The sequence below is a fragment of the Diorhabda carinulata genome, unplaced genomic scaffold, assembly GCF_026250575.1.
Source record: "Diorhabda carinulata isolate Delta unplaced genomic scaffold, icDioCari1.1 Dcau_16, whole genome shotgun sequence".
In the NCBI taxonomy this organism is placed as follows: Eukaryota; Metazoa; Arthropoda; class Insecta; order Coleoptera; family Chrysomelidae; genus Diorhabda; species Diorhabda carinulata.
This window is the reverse complement of record NW_026613961.1, coordinates 100,001-125,000: the sequence shown is the minus strand read 5'-3', so window position 1 is coordinate 125,000 and position 25,000 is coordinate 100,001. Positions and strand designations below refer to the sequence as shown.

At 36.7% G+C, this 25,000-nt stretch overlaps 3 non-coding genes across 3 annotated transcripts in view; all 3 read right to left on the bottom strand.

The window, feature by feature from the left end:
- LOC130903222 (large subunit ribosomal RNA) overlaps positions 1-143 on the bottom strand; it is a 3,971-nt gene extending 3,828 nt beyond the window's left edge. The window contains exon 1 of the ribosomal RNA XR_009060626.1: positions 1-143. This exon is cut by the window's left edge and continues 3,828 nt beyond it. This is a non-coding gene — a ribosomal RNA (large subunit ribosomal RNA).
- A 717-nt stretch (positions 144-860) lies between these two features.
- Positions 861-1,016, bottom strand: LOC130903226 (5.8S ribosomal RNA). The gene has a single exon (XR_009060629.1). It is a non-coding gene; the product is annotated as a 5.8S ribosomal RNA (ribosomal RNA).
- Positions 1,017-2,140: 1,124 nt separating this feature from the next.
- On the bottom strand, positions 2,141-4,062 carry LOC130903213 (small subunit ribosomal RNA). The gene has a single exon (XR_009060618.1). It is a non-coding gene; the product is annotated as a small subunit ribosomal RNA (ribosomal RNA).
- Between the last annotated feature and the right edge of the window lie 20,938 nt (positions 4,063-25,000).

Sequence of the window (25,000 nt, the reverse complement as noted above, 5' to 3'; positions counted from 1 at the left end):
CGGTGGCCGATATCGACCACGGGATTCGGTGCTGGGCTTTTCCCTGTTCGCTCGCAGCTACTGAGGGAATCCTAGTTAGTTTCTTTTCCTCCGCTTAGTAATATGCTTAAATTCAGCGGGTAATCTCACCTGCTCTGAGGTCGATATATTATAATATATCTCTTATAATATTTAAATACAATTCGCCAAACTATCATAAAAAAAAAACGTGTGTTTAATAATAATATCATCTCTCATATGAAATATAACATTATTTGTTTTTATTTAAAGAGTCGGCAGCAGCAGCAGCATCAGCATCAGCATCAGCATCAGCATCAGCAACACACCACCAGCCTTTATACATATATAATATTTTTAATATATATAATTCATATATTTTGTCGATATACCGTGTGTATAAATGATATAAATAAAACACTGGTCAGACGTCCAGTCTTCGAAACTTTATTATTTCTCTCGGACACGACGACCGCGTTATCATTTTATCATAAATATATTATATATACACACACTTATTTATCGACTATATATACGTCGTATATATGTATAATATATATATATATTATATATAAATATAACTCTCTACCAAACAAATTTTATGTATTTCATATAAATACACGATTAATTTATGGTATAGCGGGTTGTGTTCAAAAATTGCGTAACTTTTTCTATAAAAATTTACGCTGCTTTTCGCACTTTAGGATGCCGCACAAATACAAAAAAAATACGCACAAGTTTGTATGTGCATGTGTTTTTTCTTAATTAGTGTGCGTTATTGTTTCACATCCAACACGCTTAGGCATTATTTTTCTTTAATAAATAGAAAAATTTTAAATTCTAAGCAGTCTTTTAAATTGATACGACCCTCAGTCAGGAGTGGTCCGGGAACGAGTATCCGAGGACCGCAATGTGCGTTCGAAATGTCGATGTTCATGTGTCCTGCAGTTCACAAGTTGACGCGCAATTAGCTGCGTTCTTCATCGACCCACGAGCCAAGTGATTCACCGTTCAGGGTAATCATTTTATTATTATGTCGTTTTCTCATATTCTATTCGTCGTATTTTTAATATTTGATAATTATTAAATTAATAATATTATTATAATATCTTATACGCGTATAGAAAATTTATATAACGACATTTTTTATATATATATATATATATATATACATATATATATATATTATAATAAATGGTAATTATTCGAAACTTTTAGAGAAATTATAATATCGTACTTTGATATATCTGATAAATTTTAACCGCTGCACATGTTTTATTACAAACGAGGCGCGCATAGACAGATATCTCGCACGATATATTCCTCCTCTTTATATTATTACAGTTTTTTTTTTATCTTGAAAGTTTTATACAAATTTCGACGGTCGGGCGTAAATCTTCGAACACCTTCGAAATAATACATAAAATATTATTTCTAAAACGAATTTTTATACATATCGATAGAATCGACATGTGCTTAAATTTCGTTTAGGTACCCGGATGAAAATGTCTCAATAACATAATCATCACATATAATCTTGTCGATATTTTCTTGTATTACCTTCAAACGATAAAAAACTTAGGTAATAATATAATAAACGAAATAAAATTTATCCATAAAAATATAGACACACACACACGACAAAACAGACGACGTTTCAATAAACTATATATTTTTCGTTTATTATAATAACGATTCTTTATCAGAACGTTTTTAGTTAACAAGAAATTTTGTTAATGATCGTTCCGTCAATCGTTATAATATATAATAATACATATGTTGTTATTGTTGTGTCGTCATCGTCGTCGACGCCTTCTATAAACTATGATAAAAATTTTTCGTTATATTTTTATTGGAAAAATTTATATATGTAAATATATTTTTATAGACGTATGAATTATATTTATCTTTTTTTTTTTAATTTTATTCGAAACTTGTTCGAATTTTGTAAAAATTAAAAAAAGATTTCAATATATATACATCTATAATATATATATATATATATATATATATATAATTTATAACATATATAAATTTCTTTTGAAGAGTTCGATAATTTTGTAGAAGAAAATTCTCTTTTACAATTAATACAGACTTGATTTCGTTTTTTTTTTTTTTTGTTTAAAAACGAACAAATACTCTGTAATGATCCTTCCGCAGGTTCACCTACGGAAACCTTGTTACGACTTTTACTTCCTCTAAATGATCAAGTTTGGTCATCTTTCCGAAGCATCGGCGACGCCGAAACGCCACCGCGCTCAGTCCGAAGACCTCACTAAATCATTCAATCGGTAGTAGCGACGGGCGGTGTGTACAAAGGGCAGGGACGTAATCAACGCGAGCTTATGACTCGCGCTTACTGGGAATTCCTCGTTCATGGGGAACAATTGCAAGCCCCAATCCCTAGCACGAAGGAGGTTCAGCGGGTTACCCGGGCCGCTCGGCCAGGGAGGACACGCTGATTCCTTCAGTGTAGCGCGCGTGCGGCCCAGAACATCTAAGGGCATCACAGACCTGTTATTGCTCAATCTCGTGCGGCTAGAAGCCGCCTGTCCCTCTAAGAAGAATTATTTGTACGCCGACAGTAAAAACCGCGAACGGCAAGAGCCGAAACTCAATACCGACGGGCCTTTGGGATGTCGAAATACGCCTAGTTAGCAGGCTAGAGTCTCGTTCGTTATCGGAATTAACCAGACAAATCGCTCCACCAACTAAGAACGGCCATGCACCACCACCCACCGAATCAAGAAAGAGCTCTCAATCTGTCAATCCTTCCGGTGTCCGGGCCTGGTGAGGTTTCCCGTGTTGAGTCAAATTAAGCCGCAGGCTCCACTCCTGGTGGTGCCCTTCCGTCAATTCCTTTAAGTTTCAGCTTTGCAACCATACTTCCCCCGGAACCCAAAAGCTTTGGTTTCCCGGAAGCTGCCCGCCGAGTCATCGGAGGAACGTCGGCGGATCGCTAGCTGGCATCGTTTATGGTTAGAACTAGGGCGGTATCTGATCGCCTTCGAACCTCTAACTTTCGTTCTTGATCAATGAAAGCGTTTTTGGCAAATGCTTTCGCTTCTGTCCGTCTTGCGACGATCCAAGAATTTCACCTCTAACGTCGCAATACGAATGCCCCCATCCGTTCCTATTAATCATTACCTCGGGGTTCCGAAAACCAACAAAATAGAACCGAGGTCCTATTCCATTATTCCATGCACACAGTATTCAGGCAAAATTTTGGCCTGCTTTAAGCACTCTAATTTGTTCAAAGTAAACGTGCCGGCCCACCTCGACACTCAGTCAAGAGCACCGCGGCGGGATTGAGTTGGGCCGCCCTTGCGAGCTAAGCCCACCGGCAGGACGTCCCACGACACGCCAGTTAACACCGCGTACGATGAACCAGCGGCGTGGGACACAGATTCGACTACGAGCTTTTTAACCGCAACAACTTTAATATACGCTATTGGAGCTGGAATTACCGCGGCTGCTGGCACCAGACTTGCCCTCCAATTGATCCTCGTTAAAGGGTTTAGAGTGTACTCATTCCGATTACGGGGCCTCGGATGAGTCCCGTATCGTTATTTTTCGTCACTACCTCCCCGTGCCGGGAGTGGGTAATTTGCGCGCCTGCTGCCTTCCTTGGATGTGGTAGCCGTTTCTCAGGCTCCCTCTCCGGAATCGAACCCTGATTCCCCGTTACCCGTTACAACCATGGTAGGCGCAGAACCTACCATCGACAGTTGATAAGGCAGACATTTGAAAGATGCGTCGCCGGTGCGAGACCGTGCGATCAGCGAAAAGTTATTCAGAGTCACCAAATTGTACGATGACGAGCAAGCCCGCCACCGATTGGTTTTGATCTAATAAAAGCGCTCCTTCCGTCTCCGGTCGGAACTCTGTTTGCATGTATTAGCTCTAGAATTACCACAGTTATCCAAGTAAATGTGGGTACGATCTAAGGAACCATAACTGATTTAATGAGCCTTTCGCGGTTTCACCTTAATTTGGCTTGTACTGAGACATGCATGGCTTAATCTTTGAGACAAGCATATGACTACTGGCAGGATCAACCAGGGAACTGTGTTTTATAATATATATAATATATATTATTACTATTATTATTATATATATATATATATATATATTTTATAATAAAAAACTATTATCGAAAAAGTTTTAATAACAATATCCAAAAGAGGATAAATTATGATGATGTTTTTTATATTACATATATACTTTATATTTATACATAATATAATAATCATCTATATTCGTGTATAAACACATTGTTATTTACTTTTTCTTTTGCGTGTTTGCTGCGCTTATTATTGAAAATATATAATTTTCAGCGCCACGCTTTATTTATATTTTTTCTTATTTTATAAAATTTCACCGAATCGACTATAAATCTATCTAAATTTAATCGAAATGAGAAAAATTAGATGATTACGTCGACCGGGCTACAATTTCGACATTATCTCTACCCTTCGCTAGATTGTAAGCGACATGGTTTATACATTAGGTAATAATGAACGAAATTTTTATTCTCGCACGGAATAATGAGAGTTATCGCAAATATTGTGTATTATATATATAAAAGTGTAATATAATATATATTTTTCATAGACGATCGCATATGAATCGCTCACGATAGAACGCTAGCTAAATTCGCGATCTCGCAATAGATATTTAATTTGTGGATAAATTGATATAATATCTAAAAAGGGAACCGCTAGCAATATACGTTAATATATTGGAGGAGAACGGGGACCCTTTCAGAAAACTATATAATCCACCGATGTGGAATGACCGAAACAACGTCTTTACGTAAATTATAACGAGTTTATTAAAATTTAACGAGACGTCAACTTCGATACACCACACATATATGTGCGCTGTACAACGGTACGCCTTCTACATTAACATTAATAAAGATGTATAGTGAAAATATATAAAAGATGTATTGTGAATATTAAAAAGAAGTATTATGAAATTACATGTTTTGTATTTAGAAGCCGTCCGAGGTGTATCTATCACATAAAAGTGTTATGAAAATATTAACAATAAGGAAAAAAAGTATTATGAAATTAGATCGCCGCTCGATGTATGAACGTACGAGGTGTATTATATAAAAGTTGTATGAAAATAGAAATAATAATGAAAAACAAGTATTATGAAATTAAATTCCGCTCGATATAGGAACTTGTCGAGAAAGATGATTTGTGAAGTTGAATGGAGATGTTTTGTATGTAGAAGTCGTCCGAGGTGTATGACATAAAAATGTTATGAAAATATTAACCATAAGGAAAAAAAGTATTATGAATTTAGATCGCCGCTCGATGTATGAACGTACGAGGTGTATTATATAAAAGTTGTATGAAAATAGAAATAATAATAAAAAACAAGTATTATGAAATTAAATTCCGCTCGATATAGCAATTTGTCGAGAAAGATGATTTGTGAAAATTGAGTGGAGATGTTTTGTATTTAAAAGCCGTCCGAGGTGTATGACATAAAAGTGTTATGCAAATATTAACAATAAGGAAAAAAAGTATTATGAAATTAGATGGCCGCTCGATGTATGAACGTACGAGGTGTATTATATAAAAGTTGTATGAAAATAGAAATAATAATGAAAAACAAGTATTATGAAATTAAATTCCGCTCGATATAGGAACTTGTCGAGAAAGATGATTTGTGAAGTTGAATGGAGATGTTTTGTATGTAGAAGTCGTCCGAGGTGTATGACATAAAAGTGTTATGAAAATATTAACCATAAGGAAAAAAAGTATTATGAAATTAGATCGCCGCTCGATGTATGAACGTACGAGGTGTATTATATAAAAGTTGTATGAAAATAGAAATAATAATGAAAAACAAGTATTATGAAATTAAATTCCGCTCGATATAGCAATTTGTCGAGAAAGATGATTTGTGAAAATTGAGTGGAGATGTTTTGTATTTAAAAGCCGTCCGAGGTGTATGACATAAAAGTGTTATGCAAATATTAACAATAAGGAAAAAAAGTAAACGTACGAGGTGTATTATATAAAAGTTGTATGAAAATAGAAATAATAATAAAAAACAAGTATTATGAAATTAAATTCCGCTCGATATAGGAACTTGTCGAGAAAGATGATTTGTGAAGTTGAATGGAGATGTTTTGTATGTAGAAGTCGTCCGAGGTGTATGACATAAAAGTGTTATGAAAATATTAACCATAAGGAAAAAAAGTATTATGAAATTAGATCGCCGCTCGATGTATGAACGTACGAGGTGTATTATATAAAAGTTGTATGAAAATAGAAATAATAATGAAAAACAAGTATTATGAAATTAAATTCCGCTCGATATAGCAATTTGTCGAGAAAGATGATTTGTGAAAATTGAGTGGAGATGTTTTGTATTTAAAAGCCGTCCGAGGTGTATGACATAAAAGTGTTATGCAAATATTAACAATAAGGAAAAAAAGTATTATGAATTTAGATCGCCGCTCGATGTATGAACGTACGAGGTGTATTATATAAAAGTTGTATGAAAATAGAAATAATAATGAAAAACAAGTATTATGAAATTAAATTCCGCTCGATATAGCAATTTGTCGAAAAAGATGATTTGTGAAAATTGAGTGGAGATGTTTTGTATTTAAAAGCCGTCCGAGGTGTATCTATCACATAAAAGTGTTATGAAAATATTAACAATAAGGAAAAAAAGTATTATGAAATTAGATGGCCGCTCGATGTATGAACGTACGAGGTGTATTATATAAAAGTTGTATGAAAATAGAAATAATAATAAAAAACAAGTATTATGAAATTAAATTCCGCTCGATATAGGAACTTGTCGAGAAAGATGATTTGTGAAGTTGAATGGAGATGTTTTGTATGTAGAAGTCGTCCGAGGTGTATGACATAAAAGTGTTATGAAAATATTAACCATAAGGAAAAAAAGTATTATGAAATTAGATCGCCGCTCGATGTATGAACGTACGAGGTGTATTATATAAAAGTTGTATGAAAATAGAAATAATAATAAAAAACAAGTATTATGAAATTAAATTCCGCTCGATATAGCAATTTGTCGAGAAAGATGATTTGTGAAAATTGAGTGGAGATGTTTTGTATTTAAAAGCCGTCCGAGGTGTATGACATAAAAGTGTTATGCAAATATTAACAATAAGGAAAAAAAGTATTATGAATTTAGATCGCCGCTCGATGTATGAACGTACGAGGTGTATTATATAAAAGTTGTATGAAAATAGAAATAATAATGAAAAACAAGTATTATGAAATTAAATTCCGCTCGATATAGCAATTTGTCGAAAAAGATGATTTGTGAAAATTGAGTGGAGATGTTTTGTATTTAAAAGCCGTCCGAGGTGTATCTATCACATAAAAGTGTTATGAAAATATTAACAATAAGGAAAAAAAGTATTATGAAATTAGATGGCCGCTCGATGTATGAACGTACGAGGTGTATTATATAAAAGTTGTATGAAAATAGAAATAATAATGAAAAACAAGTATTATGAAATTAAATTCCGCTCGATATAGCAATTTGTCGAGAAAGATGATTTGTGAAAATTGAGTGGAGATGTTTTGTATTTAAAAGCCGTCCGAGGTGTATGACATAAAAGTGTTATGAAAATATTAACAATAAGGAAAAAAAGTATTATGAAATTAGATGGCCGCTCGATGTATGAACGTACGAGGTGTATTATATAAAAGTTTTATGAAAATAGTAATAATTATGAAAAACAAAGTATTACGAAATTACCTAAGTTTGGTGACTGGCCGGCAGAGGGCGCTAGTATCTATAAAACCGTGTTCAGTTTGTCGTCTCTCCGGCAGAGGGCGCTAGTGTCTATAAAACTGTGTTTAGTTTGTCTTCTGGCCGGCAGAGGGCGCTAGTGTCTATTAAACCGTGTTAAGTTCGGTGACTGGCCGGCAGAGGGCGCTAGTGTCTATAAAAAAGTGTTTAGTTTGTCGTCTCTCCGGCAGAGGGCGCTAGTGTCTATAAAACTGTGTTTGGTTTGTCTTCTGGCCGGCAGAGGGCGCTAGTGTCTATTAAACCGTGTTAAGTTCGGTGACTGGCCGGCAGAGGGCGCTAGTGTCTATAAAACCGTATTAAGTTTGGTGTCTGGTCGGCAGGATATAGCAACTTGTCGAAAAAGTTGAATTGTGTAAATTGAATGGAAATTTTTTTTATGTAGAAGCCGTTCGAGGTATATTATATAAAAGTGTTATGAAAATATTAACAATAACGGAAAAAAGTATTATGAAATTAGATGGCCGCTCGATGTATGAACGTACGAGGTGTATTATATAAAAGTTGTATGAAAATAGAAATAATAATGAAAAACAAGTATTATGAAATTTAATTCCGCTCGATATAGGAACTTGTCGAGAAAGATGATATGTGAAGTTGAATGGAGATGTTTTGTATGTAGAAGTCGTCCGAGGTGTATGACATAAAAGTGTTATGAAAATATTAACGATAAAGAAAAAAAGTATTATGAAATTAGATCGTCGCTCGATGTATGAACGTACGAGGTGTATTATATAAAAGTTGTATGAAAATAGTAATAATTATGAAAAGCAAAGTATTACGAAATTAGCTAAGTTCGGTGACTGGCCGGCAGAGAGCGCTAGTGTCTATAAAACGGTGTTTAGTTTGTCTTCTGGCCGGCAGAGGGCGCTAGTGTCTATTAAACCGTGTTAAGTTCGGTGACTGGCCGGCAGAGGGCGCTAGTGTCTATAAAAAGGTGTTTAGTTTGTCGTCTCTCCGGCAGAGGGCGCTAGTGTCTATAAAAAGGTGTTTAGTTTGTCGTCTCTCCGGCAGAGGGCGCTAGTGTCTATAAAACAGTGTTAAGTTCGGTGACTGGCCGGCAGAGGGCGCTAGTGTCTATAAAACCGTATTAAGTTTGGTGTCTGGTCGGCAGGATATAGGAACTTGTCGAAAAAGTTGAATTGTGTAAATTGAATGGAAATTTTTTTTATGTAGAAGCCGTTCGAGGTATATTATATAAAAGTGTTATGAAAATATTAACAATAACGGAAAAAAGTATTATGAAATTAGATGGCCGCTCGATGTATGAACGTACGAGGTGTATTATATAAAAGTTGTATGAAAATAGTAATAATTATGAAAAGCAAAGTATTGGGAAATTACCTAAGTTTGGTGACTGGCCGGCAGAGGGCGCTAGTATCTATAAAACCGTGTTCAGTTTGTCGTCTCTCCGGCAGAGGGCGCTAGTGTCTATAAAACTGTGTTTAGTTTGTCTTCTGGCCGGCAGAGGGCGCTAGTGTCTATTAAACCGTGTTAAGTTCGGTGACTGGCCGGCAGAGGGCGCTAGTGTCTATAAAAAAGTGTTTAGTTTGTCGTCTCTCCGGCAGAGGGCGCTAGTGTCTATAAAACTGTGTTTGGTTTGTCTTCTGGCCGGCAGAGGGCGCTAGTGTCTATTAAACCGTGTTAAGTTCGGTAACTGGCCGGCAGAGGGCGCTAGTATCTATAAAACCGTGTTCAGTTTGTCGTCTCTCCGGCAGAGGGCGCTAGTGTCTATAAAAAGGTGTTTAGTTTGTCGTCTCTCCGGCAGAGGGCGCTAGTATCTATAAAACCGTGTTCAGTTTGTCGTCTCTCCGGCAGAGGGCGCTAGTGTCTATAAAACAGTGTTAAGTTCGGTGACTGGCCGGCAGAGGGCGCTAGTGTCTATAAAACCCTATTAAGTTTGGTGTCTGGTCGGCAGGATATAGGAACTTGTCGAAAGAGTTGAATTGTGTAAATTGAATGGAAATTTTTTTTATGTAGAAGCCGTTCGAGGTATATTATATAAAAGTGTTATGAAAATATTAACAATAAAGGAAAAAAGTATTATGAAATTAGATGGCCGCTCGATGTATGAACGTACGAGGTGTATTATATAAAAGTTGTATGAAAATAGAAATAATAATGAAAAACAAGTATTATGAAATTTAATTCCGCTCGATATAAGAACTTGTCGAGAAAAATGATTTGTGAAGTTGAATGGAGATGTTTTGTATGTAGAAGTCGTCCGAGGTGTATGACATAAAAGTGTTATGAAAATATTAACGATAAAGAAAAAAAGTATTATGAAATTAGATCGCCGCTCGATGTATGAACGTACGAGGTGTATTATATAAAAGTTGTATGAAAATAGAAATAATAATGAAAAACAAGTATTATGAAATTAAATTTCGCTCGATATAGGAACTTGTCGAGAAAGATGATTTGTGAAGTTGAATGGAGATGTTTTGTATGTAGAAGTCGTCCGAGGTGTATGACATAAAAGTGTTATGAAAATATTAACCATAAGGAAAAAAAGTATTATGAAATTAGATCGCCGCTCGATGTATGAACGTACGAGGTGTATTATATAAAAGTTGTATGAAAATAGTAATAATTATGAAAAGCAAAGTATTACGAAATTAGCTAAGTTCGGTGACTGGCCGGCAGAGGGCGCTAGTGTCTATAAAACGGTGTTTAGTTTGTCTTCTGGCCGGCAGAGGGCGCTAGTGTCTATTAAACCGTGTTAAGTTCGGTGACTGGCCGGCAGAGGGCGCTAGTGTCTATAAAAAGGTGTTTAGTTTGTCGTCTCTCCGGCAGAGGGCGCTAGTGTCTATAAAAAGGTGTTTAGTTTGTCGTCTGGCCGGCAGAGGGCGCTAGTGTCTATAAAACCGTGTTCAGTTTGTCGTCTGGCCGGCAGAGGGCGCTAGTGTCTATTAAACCGTGTTAAGTTCGGTCACTGGCCGGCAGAGGGCGCTAGTGTCTATAAAACAGTGTTAAGTTCGGTGACTGGCCGGCAGAGAGCGCTAGTGTCTATAAAACCGTGTTAAATTTGGTGTCTGGTCGGCAGGATATAGGAACTTGTCGAAAAAGTTGAATTGTGTAAAATGAATGGAAATTTTTTTTATGTAGAAGCCGTTCGAGGTATATTATATAAAAGTGTTATGAAAATATTAACAATAACGGAAAAAAGTATTATGAAATTAGATGGCCGCTCGATGTATGAACGTACGAGGTGTATTATATAAAAGTTTTATGAAAATAGTAATAATTATGAAAAACAAAGTATTACGAAACTACCTAAGTTTGGTGACTGGCCGGCAGAGGGCGCTAGTGTCTATAAAACCGTGTTCAGTTTGTCGTCTGGCCGGCAGAGGGCGCTAGTGTCTATAAAACTGTGTTTGGTTTGTCTTCTGGCCGGCAGAGGGCGCTAGTGTCTATAAAAATGTGTTTAGTTTGTCGTCTCTCCGGCAGAGGGCGCTAGTGTCTATAAAACCGTGTTCAGTTTGTCGTCTGGCCGGCAGAGGGCGCTAGTGTCTATAAAACTGTGTTTGGTTTGTCTTCTGGCCGGCAGAGGGCGCTAGTGTCTATTAAACCGTGTTAAGTTCGGTGACTGGCCGGCAGAGGGCGCTAGTGTCTATTAAACCGTGTTAAGTTCGGTGACTGGCCGGCAGAGGGCGCTAGTGTCTATAAAACCGTATTAAGTTTGGTGTCTGGTCGGCAGGATATAGCAACTTGTCGAAAAAGTTGAATTGTGTAAATTGAATGGAAATTTTTTTTATGTAGAAGCCGTTCGAGGTATATTATATAAAAGTGTTATGAAAATATTAACAATAACGGAAAAAAGTATTATGAAATTAGATGGCCGCTCGATGTATGAACGTACGAGGTGTATTATATAAAAGTTGTATGAAAATAGAAATAATAATGAAAAACAAGTATTATGAAATTTAATTCCGCTCGATATAGGAACTTGTCGAGAAAGATGATATGTGAAGTTGAATGGAGATGTTTTGTATGTAGAAGTCGTCCGAGGTGTATGACATAAAAGTGTTATGAAAATATTAACGATAAAGAAAAAAAGTATTATGAAATTAGATCGTCGCTCGATGTATGAACGTACGAGGTGTATTATATAAAAGTTGTATGAAAATAGTAATAATTATGAAAAGCAAAGTATTACGAAATTAGCTAAGTTCGGTGACTGGCCGGCAGAGAGCGCTAGTGTCTATAAAACGGTGTTTAGTTTGTCTTCTGGCCGGCAGAGGGCGCTAGTGTCTATTAAACCGTGTTAAGTTCGGTGACTGGCCGGCAGAGGGCGCTAGTGTCTATAAAAAGGTGTTTAGTTTGTCGTCTCTCCGGCAGAGGGCGCTAGTGTCTATAAAAAGGTGTTTAGTTTGTCGTCTCTCCGGCAGAGGGCGCTAGTGTCTATAAAACAGTGTTAAGTTCGGTGACTGGCCGGCAGAGGGCGCTAGTGTCTATAAAACCGTATTAAGTTTGGTGTCTGGTCGGCAGGATATAGGAACTTGTCGAAAAAGTTGAATTGTGTAAATTGAATGGAAATTTTTTTTATGTAGAAGCCGTTCGAGGTATATTATATAAAAGTGTTATGAAAATATTAACAATAACGGAAAAAAGTATTATGAAATTAGATGGCCGCTCGATGTATGAACGTACGAGGTGTATTATATAAAAGTTGTATGAAAATAGTAATAATTATGAAAAGCAAAGTATTGGGAAATTACCTAAGTTTGGTGACTGGCCGGCAGAGGGCGCTAGTGTCTATAAAACGGTGTTTAGTTTGTCTTCTGGCCGGCAGAGGGCGCTAGTGTCTATAAAAATGTGTTTAGTTTGTCGTCTCTCCAACAGAGGGCGCTAGTGTCTATAAAACCGTGTTCAGTTTGTCGTCTGGCCGGCAGAGGGCGCTAGTGTCTATTAAACCGTGTTAAGTTCGGTGACTGGCCGGCAGAGGGCGCTAGTGTCTATAAAAATGTGTTTAGTTTGTCGTCTCTCCGGCAGAGGGCGCTAGTGTCTATAAAACCGTGTTCAGTTTGTCGTCTGGCCGGCAGAGGGCGCTAGTGTCTATAAAACTGTGTTTGGTTTGTCTTCTGGCCGGCAGAGGGCGCTAGTGTCTATAAAACAGTGTTAAGTTCGGTGACTGGCCGGCAGAGGGCGCTAGTGTCTATAAAACCGTATAAAGTTTGGTGTCTGGTCGGCAGGATATAGGAACTTGTCGAAAAAGTTGAATTGTGTAAATTGAATGGAAATTTTTTTTATGTAGAAGCCGTTCGAGGTATATTATATAAAAGTGTTATGAAAATATTAACAATAAAGGAAAAAAGTATTATGAAATTAGATGGCCGCTCGATGTATGAACGTACGAGGTGTATTATATAAAAGTTGTATGAAAATAGAAATAATAATGAAAAACAAGTATTATGAAATTTAATTCCGCTCGATATAAGAACTTGTCGAGAAAAATGATTTGTGAAGTTGAATGGAGATGTTTTGTATGTAGAAGTCGTCCGAGGTGTATGACATAAAAGTGTTATGAAAATATTAACGATAAAGAAAAAAAGTATTATGAAATTAGATCGCCGCTCGATGTATGAACGTACGAGGTGTATTATATAAAAGTTGTATGAAAATAGAAATAATAATGAAAAACAAGTATTATGAAATTAAATTTCGCTCGATATAGGAACTTGTCGAGAAAGATGATTTGTGAAGTTGAATGGAGATGTTTTGTATGTAGAAGTCGTCCGAGGTGTATGACATAAAAGTGTTATGAAAATATTAACCATAAGGAAAAAAAGTATTATGAAATTAGATCGCCGCTCGATGTATGAACGTACGAGGTGTATTATATAAAAGTTGTATGAAAATAGTAATAATTATGAAAAGCAAAGTATTACGAAATTAGCTAAGTTCGGTGACTGGCCGGCAGAGGGCGCTAGTGTCTATAAAACGGTGTTTAGTTTGTCTTCTGGCCGGCAGAGGGCGCTAGTGTCTATTAAACCGTGTTAAGTTCGGTGACTGGCCGGCAGAGGGCGCTAGTGTCTATAAAAAGGTGTTTAGTTTGTCGTCTCTCCGGCAGAGGGCGCTAGTGTCTATAAAAAGGTGTTTAGTTTGTCGTCTGGCCGGCAGAGGGCGCTAGTGTCTATAAAACCGTGTTCAGTTTGTCGTCTGGCCGGCAGAGGGCGCTAGTGTCTATTAAACCGTGTTAAGTTCGGTCACTGGCCGGCAGAGGGCGCTAGTGTCTATAAAACAGTGTTAAGTTCGGTGACTGGCCGGCAGAGAGCGCTAGTGTCTATAAAACCGTGTTAAATTTGGTGTCTGGTCGGCAGGATATAGGAACTTGTCGAAAAAGTTGAATTGTGTAAAATGAATGGAAATTTTTTTTATGTAGAAGCCGTTCGAGGTATATTATATAAAAGTGTTATGAAAATATTAACAATAACGGAAAAAAGTATTATGAAATTAGATGGCCGCTCGATGTATGAACGTACGAGGTGTATTATATAAAAGTTTTATGAAAATAGTAATAATTATGAAAAACAAAGTATTACGAAACTACCTAAGTTTGGTGACTGGCCGGCAGAGGGCGCTAGTGTCTATAAAACCGTGTTCAGTTTGTCGTCTGGCCGGCAGAGGGCGCTAGTGTCTATAAAACTGTGTTTGGTTTGTCTTCTGGCCGGCAGAGGGCGCTAGTGTCTATAAAAATGTGTTTAGTTTGTCGTCTCTCCGGCAGAGGGCGCTAGTGTCTATAAAACCGTGTTCAGTTTGTCGTCTGGCCGGCAGAGGGCGCTAGTGTCTATAAAACTGTGTTTGGTTTGTCTTCTGGCCGGCAGAGGGCGCTAGTGTCTATTAAACCGTGTTAAGTTCGGTGACTGGCCGGCAGAGGGCGCTAGTGTCTATTAAACCGTGTTAAGTTCGGTGACTGGCCGGCAGAGGGCGCTAGTGTCTATAAAACCGTATTAAGTTTGGTGTCTGGTCGGCAGGATATAGCAACTTGTCGAAAAAGTTGAATTGTGTAAATTGAATGGAAATTTTTTTTATGTAGAAGCCGTTCGAGGTATATTATATAAAAGTGTTATGAAAATATTAACAATAACGGAAAAAAGTATTATGAAATTAGATGGCCGCTCGATGTATGAACGTACGAGGTGTATTATATAAAAGTTGTATGAAAATAGAAATAATAATGAAAAACAAGTATTATGAAATTTAATTCCGCTCGATATAGGAACTTGTCGAGAAAGATGATATGTGAAGTTGAATGGAGATGTTTTGTATGTAGAAGTCGTCCGAGGTGTATGACATAAAAGTGTTATGAAAATATTAACGATAAAGAAAAAAAGTATTATGAAATTAGATCGTCGCTCGATGTATGAACGTACGAGGTGTATTATATAAAAGTTGTATGAAAATAGTAATAATTATGAAAAGCAAAGTATTACGAAATTAGCTAAGTTCGGTGACTGGCCGGCAGAGAGCGCTAGTGTCTATAAAACGGTGTTTAGTTTGTCTTCTGGCCGGCAGAGGGCGCTAGTGTCTATTAAACCGTGTTAAGTTCGGTGACTGGCCGGCAGAGGGCGCTAGTGTCTATAAAAAGGTGTTTAGTTTGTCGTCTCTCCGGCAGAGGGCGCTAGTGTCTATAAAAAGGTGTTTAGTTTGTCGTCTCTCCGGCAGAGGGCGCTAGTGTCTATAAAACAGTGTTAAGTTCGGTGACTGGCCGGCAGAGGGCGCTAGTGTCTATAAAACCGTATTAAGTTTGGTGTCTGGTCGGCAGGATATAGGAACTTGTCGAAAAAGTTGAATTGTGTAAATTGAATGGAAATTTTTTTTATGTAGAAGCCGTTCGAGGTATATTATATAAAAGTGTTATGAAAATATTAACAATAACGGAAAAAAGTATTATGAAATTAGATGGCCGCTCGATGTATGAACGTACGAGGTGTATTATATAAAAGTTGTATGAAAATAGTAATAATTATGAAAAGCAAAGTATTGGGAAATTACCTAAGTTTGGTGACTGGCCGGCAGAGGGCGCTAGTGTCTATAAAACGGTGTTTAGTTTGTCTTCTGGCCGGCAGAGGGCGCTAGTGTCTATAAAAATGTGTTTAGTTTGTCGTCTCTCCAACAGAGGGCGCTAGTGTCTATAAAACCGTGTTCAGTTTGTCGTCTGGCCGGCAGAGGGCGCTAGTGTCTATTAAACCGTGTTAAGTTCGGTGACTGGCCGGCAGAGGGCGCTAGTGTCTATAAAAATGTGTTTAGTTTGTCGTCTCTCCGGCAGAGGGCGCTAGTGTCTATAAAACCGTGTTCAGTTTGTCGTCTGGCCGGCAGAGGGCGCTAGTGTCTATAAAACTGTGTTTGGTTTGTCTTCTGGCCGGCAGAGGGCGCTAGTGTCTATAAAACAGTGTTAAGTTCGGTGACTGGCCGGCAGAGGGCGCTAGTGTCTATAAAACCGTATAAAGTTTGGTGTCTGGTCGGCAGGATATAGGAACTTGTCGAAAAAGTTGAATTGTGTAAATTGAATGGAAATTTTTTTTATGTAGAAGTCGTTCGAGGTATATTATATAAAAGTGTTATGAAAATATTAACAATAACGGAAAAAAGTATTATGAAATTAGATGGCCGCTCGATGTATGAACGTACGAGGTGTATAATATAAAAGTTGTATGAAAATAGAAATAATAATGAAAAACAAGTATTATGAAATTTAATTCCGCTCGATATAGGAACTTGTCGAGAAAGATGATATGTGAAGTTGAATGGAGATGTTTTGTATGTAGAAGTCGTCCGAGGTGTATGACATAAAAGTGTTATGAAAATATTAACGATAAAGAAAAAAAGTATTATGAAATTAGATCGTCGCTCGATGTATGAACGTACGAGGTGTATTATATAAAAGTTGTATGAAAATAGTAATAATTATGAAAAGCAAAGTATTACGAAATTAGCTAAGTTCGGTGACTGGCCGGCAGAGAGCGCTAGTGTCTATAAAACGGTGTTTAGTTTGTCTTCTGGCCGGCAGAGGGCGCTAGTGTCTATTAAACCGTGTTAAGTTCGGTGACTGGCCGGCAGAGGGCGCTAGTGTCTATAAAAAGGTGTTTAGTTTGTCGTCTCTCCGGCAGAGGGCGCTAGTGTCTATAAAACAGTGTTAAGTTCGGTGACTGGCCGGCAGAGGGCGCTAGTGTCTATAAAACCGTATTAAGTTTGGTGTCTGGTCGGCAGGATATAGGAACTTGTCGAAAAAGTTGAATTGTGTAAATTGAATGGAAATTTTTTTTATGTAGAAGCCGTTCGAGGTGTATGACATAAAAGTGTTATGAAAATATTAACAATAAGGAAAAAAAGTATTATGAATTTAGATCGCCGCTCGATGTATGAACGTACGAGGTGTATTATATAAAAGTTGTATGAAAATAGAAATAATAATGAAAAACAAGTATTATGAAATTTAATTCCGCTCGATATAGCAATTTGTCGAGAAAGATGATTTGTGAAAATTGAGTGGAGATGTTTTGTATTTAAAAGCCGTCCGAGGTGTATGACATAAAAGTGTTATGAAAATATTAACAATAAGGAAAAAAAGTATTATGAAATTAGATGGCCGCTCGATGTATGAACGTACGAGGTGTATTATATAAAAGTTTTATGAAAATAGTAATAATAATGAAAAACAAGTATTATGAAATTAAATTCCGCTCGATATAGCAATTTGTCGAAAAAGATGATTTGTGAAAATTGAGTGGAGATGTTTTGTATTTAAAAGCCGTCCGAGGTGTATCTATCACATAAAAGTGTTATGAAAATATTAACAATAAGGAAAAAAAGTATTATGAAATTAGATGGCCGCTCGATGTATGAACGTACGAGGTGTATTATATAAAAGTTGTATGAAAATAGAAATAATAATAAAAAACAAGTATTATGAAATTAAATTCCGCTCGATATAGGAACTTGTCGAGAAAGATGATTTGTGAAGTTGAATGGAGATGTTTTGTATGTAGAAGTCGTCCGAGGTGTATGACATAAAAGTGTTATGAAAATATTAACCATAAGGAAAAAAAGTATTATGAAATTAGATCGCCGCTCGATGTATGAACGTACGAGGTGTATTATATAAAAGTTGTATGAAAATAGAAATAATAATAAAAAACAAGTATTATGAAATTAAATTCCGCTCGATATAGCAATTTGTCGAGAAAGATGATTTGTGAAAATTGAGTGGAGATGTTTTGTATTTAAAAGCCGTCCGAGGTGTATGACATAAAAGTGTTATGCAAATATTAACAATAAGGAAAAAAAGTATTATGAATTTAGATCGCCGCTCGATGTATGAACGTACGAGGTGTATTATATAAAAGTTGTATGAAAATAGAAATAATAATGAAAAACAAGTATTATGAAATTAAATTCCGCTCGATATAGCAATTTGTCGAAAAAGATGATTTGTGAAAATTGAGTGGAGATGTTTTGTATTTAAAAGCCGTCCGAGGTGTATCTATCACATAAAAGTGTTATGAAAATATTAACAATAAGGAAAAAAAGTATTATGAAATTAGATCGCCGCTCGATGTATGAACGTACGAGGTGTATTATATAAAAGTTGTATGAAAATAGAAATAATAATGAAAAACAAGTATTATGAAATTAAATTCCGCTCGATATAGCAATTTGTCGAGAAAGATGATTTGTGAAAATTGAGTGGAGATGTTTTGTATTTAAAAGCCGTCCGAGGTGTATGACATAAAAGTGTTATGAAAATATTAACAATAAGGAAAAAAAGTATTATGAAATTAGATGGCCGCTCGATGTATGAACGTACGAGGTGTATTATATAAAAGTTTTATGAAAATAGTAATAATTATGAAAAACAAAGTATTACGAAATTACCTAAGTTTGGTGACTGGCCGGCAGAGGGCGCTAGTATCTATAAAACCGTGTTCAGTTTGTCGTCTCTCCGGCAGAGGGCGCTAGTGTCTATAAAACTGTGTTTAGTTTGTCTTCTGGCCGGCAGAGGGCGCTAGTGTCTATTAAACCGTGTTAAGTTCGGTGACTGGCCGGCAGAGGGCGCTAGTGTCTATAAAAAAGTGTTTAGTTTGTCGTCTCTCCGGCAGAGGGCGCTAGTGTCTATAAAACTGTGTTTGGTTTGTCTTCTGGCCGGCAGAGGGCGCTAGTGTCTATTAAACCGTGTTAAGTTCGGTAACTGGCCGGCAGAGGGCGCTAGTATCTATAAAACCGTGTTCAGTTTGTCGTCTCTCCGGCAGAGGGCGCTAGTGTCTATAAAAAGGTGTTTAGTTTGTCGTCTCTCCGGCAGAGGGCGCTAGTATCTATAAAACCGTGTTCAGTTTGTCGTCTCTCCGGCAGAGGGCGCTAGTGTCTATAAAACAGTGTTAAGTTCGGTGACTGGCCGGCAGAGGGCGCTAGTGTCTATAAAACCCTATTAAGTTTGGTGTCTGGTCGGCAGGATATAGGAACTTGTCGAAAGAGTTGAATTGTGTAAATTGAATGGAAATTTTTTTTATGTAGAAGCCGTTCGAGGTATATTATATAAAAGTGTTATGAAAATATTAACAATAAAGGAAAAAAGTATTATGAAATTAGATGGCCGCTCGATGTATGAACGTACGAGGTGTATTATATAAAAGTTGTATGAAAATAGAAATAATAATGAAAAACAAGTATTATGAAATTTAATTCCGCTCGATATAAGAACTTGTCGAGAAAAATGATTTGTGAAGTTGAATGGAGATGTTTTGTATGTAGAAGTCGTCCGAGGTGTATGACATAAAAGTGTTATGAAAATATTAACGATAAAGAAAAAAAGTATTATGAAATTAGATCGCCGCTCGATGTATGAACGTACGAGGTGTATTATATAAAAGTTGTATGAAAATAGAAATAATAATGAAAAACAAGTATTATGAAATTAAATTTCGCTCGATATAGGAACTTGTCGAGAAAGATGATTTGTGAAGTTGAATGGAGATGTTTTGTATGTAGAAGTCGTCCGAGGTGTATGACATAAAAGTGTTATGAAAATATTAACCATAAGGAAAAAAAGTATTATGAAATTAGATCGCCGCTCGATGTATGAACGTACGAGGTGTATTATATAAAAGTTGTATGAAAATAGTAATAATTATGAAAAGCAAAGTATTACGAAATTAGCTAAGTTCGGTGACTGGCCGGCAGAGGGCGCTAGTGTCTATAAAACGGTGTTTAGTTTGTCTTCTGGCCGGCAGAGGGCGCTAGTGTCTATTAAACCGTGTTAAGTTCGGTGACTGGCCGGCAGAGGGCGCTAGTGTCTATAAAAAGGTGTTTAGTTTGTCGTCTCTCCGGCAGAGGGCGCTAGTGTCTATAAAACAGTGTTAAGTTCGGTGACTGGCCGGCAGAGGGCGCTAGTGTCTATAAAACCGTATTAAGTTTGGTGTCTGGTCGGCAGGATATAGGAACTTGTCGAAAAAGTTGAATTGTGTAAATTGAATGGAAATTTTTTTTATGTAGAAGCCGTTCGAGGTGTATGACATAAAAGTGTTATGAAAATATTAACAATAAGGAAAAAAAGTATTATGAATTTAGATCGCCGCTCGATGTATGAACGTACGAGGTGTATTATATAAAAGTTGTATGAAAATAGAAATAATAATGAAAAACAAGTATTATGAAATTTAATTCCGCTCGATATAGCAATTTGTCGAGAAAGATGATTTGTGAAAATTGAGTGGAGATGTTTTGTATTTAAAAGCCGTCCGAGGTGTATGACATAAAAGTGTTATGAAAATATTAACAATAAGGAAAAAAAGTATTATGAAATTAGATGGCCGCTCGATGTATGAACGTACGAGGTGTATTATATAAAAGTTTTATGAAAATAGTAATAATAATGAAAAACAAGTATTATGAAATTAAATTCCGCTCGATATAGCAATTTGTCGAAAAAGATGATTTGTGAAAATTGAGTGGAGATGTTTTGTATTTAAAAGCCGTCCGAGGTGTATCTATCACATAAAAGTGTTATGAAAATATTAACAATAAGGAAAAAAAGTATTATGAAATTAGATGGCCGCTCGATGTATGAACGTACAAGGTGTATTATATAAAAGTTGTATGAAAATAGAAATAATAATAAAAAACAAGTATTATGAAATTAAATTCCGCTCGATATAGGAACTTGTCGAGAAAGATGATTTGTGAAGTTGAATGGAGATGTTTTGTATGTAGAAGTCGTCCGAGGTGTATGACATAAAAGTGTTATGAAAATATTAACCATAAGGAAAAAAAGTATTATGAAATTAGATCGCCGCTCGATGTATGAACGTACGAGGTGTATTATATAAAAGTTGTATGAAAATAGAAATAATAATAAAAAACAAGTATTATGAAATTAAATTCCGCTCGATATAGCAATTTGTCGAGAAAGATGATTTGTGAAAATTGAGTGGAGATGTTTTGTATTTAAAAGCCGTCCGAGGTGTATGACATAAAAGTGTTATGCAAATATTAACAATAAGGAAAAAAAGTATTATGAATTTAGATCGCCGCTCGATGTATGAACGTACGAGGTGTATTATATAAAAGTTGTATGAAAATAGAAATAATAATGAAAAACAAGTATTATGAAATTAAATTCCGCTCGATATAGCAATTTGTCGAAAAAGATGATTTGTGAAAATTGAGTGGAGATGTTTTGTATTTAAAAGCCGTCCGAGGTGTATCTATCACATAAAAGTGTTATGAAAATATTAACAATAAGGAAAAAAAGTATTATGAAATTAGATCGCCGCTCGATGTATGAACGTACGAGGTGTATTATATAAAAGTTGTATGAAAATAGAAATAATAATGAAAAACAAGTATTATGAAATTAAATTCCGCTCGATATAGCAATTTGTCGAGAAAGATGATTTGTGAAAATTGAGTGGAGATGTTTTGTATTTAAAAGCCGTCCGAGGTGTATGACATAAAAGTGTTATGAAAATATTAACAATAAGGAAAAAAAGTATTATGAAATTAGATGGCCGCTCGATGTATGAACGTACGAGGTGTATTATATAAAAGTTTTATGAAAATAGTAATAATTATGAAAAACAAAGTATTACGAAATTACCTAAGTTTGGTGACTGGCCGGCAGAGGGCGCTAGTATCTATAAAACCGTGTTCAGTTTGTCGTCTCTCCGGCAGAGGGCGCTAGTGTCTATAAAACTGTGTTTAGTTTGTCTTCTGGCCGGCAGAGGGCGCTAGTGTCTATTAAACCGTGTTAAGTTCGGTGACTGGCCGGCAGAGGGCGCTAGTGTCTATAAAAAAGTGTTTAGTTTGTCGTCTCTCCGGCAGAGGGCGCTAGTGTCTATAAAACTGTGTTTGGTTTGTCTTCTGGCCGGCAGAGGGCGCTAGTGTCTATTAAACCGTGTTAAGTTCGGTAACTGGCCGGCAGAGGGCGCTAGTATCTATAAAACCGTGTTCAGTTTGTCGTCTCTCCGGCAGAGGGCGCTAGTGTCTATAAAAAGGTGTTTAGTTTGTCGTCTCTCCGGCAGAGGGCGCTAGTATCTATAAAACCGTGTTCAGTTTGTCGTCTCTCCGGCAGAGGGCGCTAGTGTCTATAAAACAGTGTTAAGTTCGGTGACTGGCCGGCAGAGGGCGCTAGTGTCTATAAAACCCTATTAAGTTTGGTGTCTGGTCGGCAGGATATAGGAACTTGTCGAAAGAGTTGAATTGTGTAAATTGAATGGAAATTTTTTTTATGTAGAAGCCGTTCGAGGTATATTATATAAAAGTGTTATGAAAATATTAACAATAAAGGAAAAAAGTATTATGAAATTAGATGGCCGCTCGATGTATGAACGTACGAGGTGTATTATATAAAAGTTGTATGAAAATAGAAATAATAATGAAAAACAAGTATTATGAAATTTAATTCCGCTCGATATAAGAACTTGTCGAGAAAAATGATTTGTGAAGTTGAATGGAGATGTTTTGTATGTAGAAGTCGTCCGAGGTGTATGACATAAAAGTGTTATGAAAATATTAACGATAAAGAAAAAAAGTATTATGAAATTAGATCGCCGCTCGATGTATGAACGTACGAGGTGTATTATATAAAAGTTGTATGAAAATAGAAATAATAATGAAAAACAAGTATTATGAAATTAAATTCCGCTCGATATAGGAACTTGTCGAGAAAGATGATTTGTGAAGTTGAATGGAGATGTTTTGTATGTAGAAGTCGTCCGAGGTGTATGACATAAAAGTGTTATGAAAATATTAACCATAAGGAAAAAAAGTATTATGAAATTAGATCGCCGCTCGATGTATGAACGTACGAGGTGTATTATATAAAAGTTGTATGAAAATAGTAATAATTATGAAAAGCAAAGTATTACGAAATTAGCTAAGTTCGGTGACTGGCCGGCAGAGGGCGCTAGTGTCTATAAAACGGTGTTTAGTTTGTCTTCTGGCCGGCAGAGGGCGCTAGTGTCTATTAAACCGTGTTAAGTTCGGTGACTGGCCGGCAGAGGGCGCTAGTGTCTATAAAAAGGTGTTTAGTTTGTCGTCTCTCCGGCAGAGGGCGCTAGTGTCTATAAAAAGGTGTTTAGTTTGTCGTCTGGCCGGCAGAGGGCGCTAGTGTCTATAAAACCGTGTTCAGTTTGTCGTCTGGCCGGCAGAGGGCGCTAGTGTCTATTAAACCGTGTTAAGTTCGGTCACTGGCCGGCAGAGGGCGCTAGTGTCTATAAAACAGTGTTAAGTTCGGTGACTGGCCGGCAGAGAGCGCTAGTGTCTATAAAACCGTGTTAAATTTGGTGTCTGGTCGGCAGGATATAGGAACTTGTCGAAAAAGTTGAATTGTGTAAAATGAATGGAAATTTTTTTTATGTAGAAGCCGTTCGAGGTATATTATATAAAAGTGTTATGAAAATATTAACAATAACGGAAAAAAGTATTATGAAATTAGATGGCCGCTCGATGTATGAACGTACGAGGTGTATTATATAAAAGTTTTATGAAAATAGTAATAATTATGAAAAACAAAGTATTACGAAACTACCTAAGTTTGGTGACTGGCCGGCAGAGGGCGCTAGTGTCTATAAAACCGTGTTCAGTTTGTCGTCTGGCCGGCAGAGGGCGCTAGTGTCTATAAAACTGTGTTTGGTTTGTCTTCTGGCCGGCAGAGGGCGCTAGTGTCTATAAAAATGTGTTTAGTTTGTCGTCTCTCCGGCAGAGGGCGCTAGTGTCTATAAAACCGTGTTCAGTTTGTCGTCTGGCCGGCAGAGGGCGCTAGTGTCTATAAAACTGTGTTTGGTTTGTCTTCTGGCCGGCAGAGGGCGCTAGTGTCTATTAAACCGTGTTAAGTTCGGTGACTGGCCGGCAGAGGGCGCTAGTGTCTATTAAACCGTGTTAAGTTCGGTGACTGGCCGGCAGAGGGCGCTAGTGTCTATAAAACCGTATTAAGTTTGGTGTCTGGTCGGCAGGATATAGCAACTTGTCGAAAAAGTTGAATTGTGTAAATTGAATGGAAATTTTTTTTATGTAGAAGCCGTTCGAGGTATATTATATAAAAGTGTTATGAAAATATTAACAATAACGGAAAAAAGTATTATGAAATTAGATGGCCGCTCGATGTATGAACGTACGAGGTGTATTATATAAAAGTTGTATGAAAATAGAAATAATAATGAAAAACAAGTATTATGAAATTTAATTCCGCTCGATATAGGAACTTGTCGAGAAAGATGATATGTGAAGTTGAATGGAGATGTTTTGTATGTAGAAGTCGTCCGAGGTGTATGACATAAAAGTGTTATGAAAATATTAACGATAAAGAAAAAAAGTATTATGAAATTAGATCGTCGCTCGATGTATGAACGTACGAGGTGTATTATATAAAAGTTGTATGAAAATAGTAATAATTATGAAAAGCAAAGTATTACGAAATTAGCTAAGTTCGGTGACTGGCCGGCAGAGAGCGCTAGTGTCTATAAAACGGTGTTTAGTTTGTCTTCTGGCCGGCAGAGGGCGCTAGTGTCTATTAAACCGTGTTAAGTTCGGTGACTGGCCGGCAGAGGGCGCTAGTGTCTATAAAAAGGTGTTTAGTTTGTCGTCTCTCCGGCAGAGGGCGCTAGTGTCTATAAAAAGGTGTTTAGTTTGTCGTCTCTCCGGCAGAGGGCGCTAGTGTCTATAAAACAGTGTTAAGTTCGGTGACTGGCCG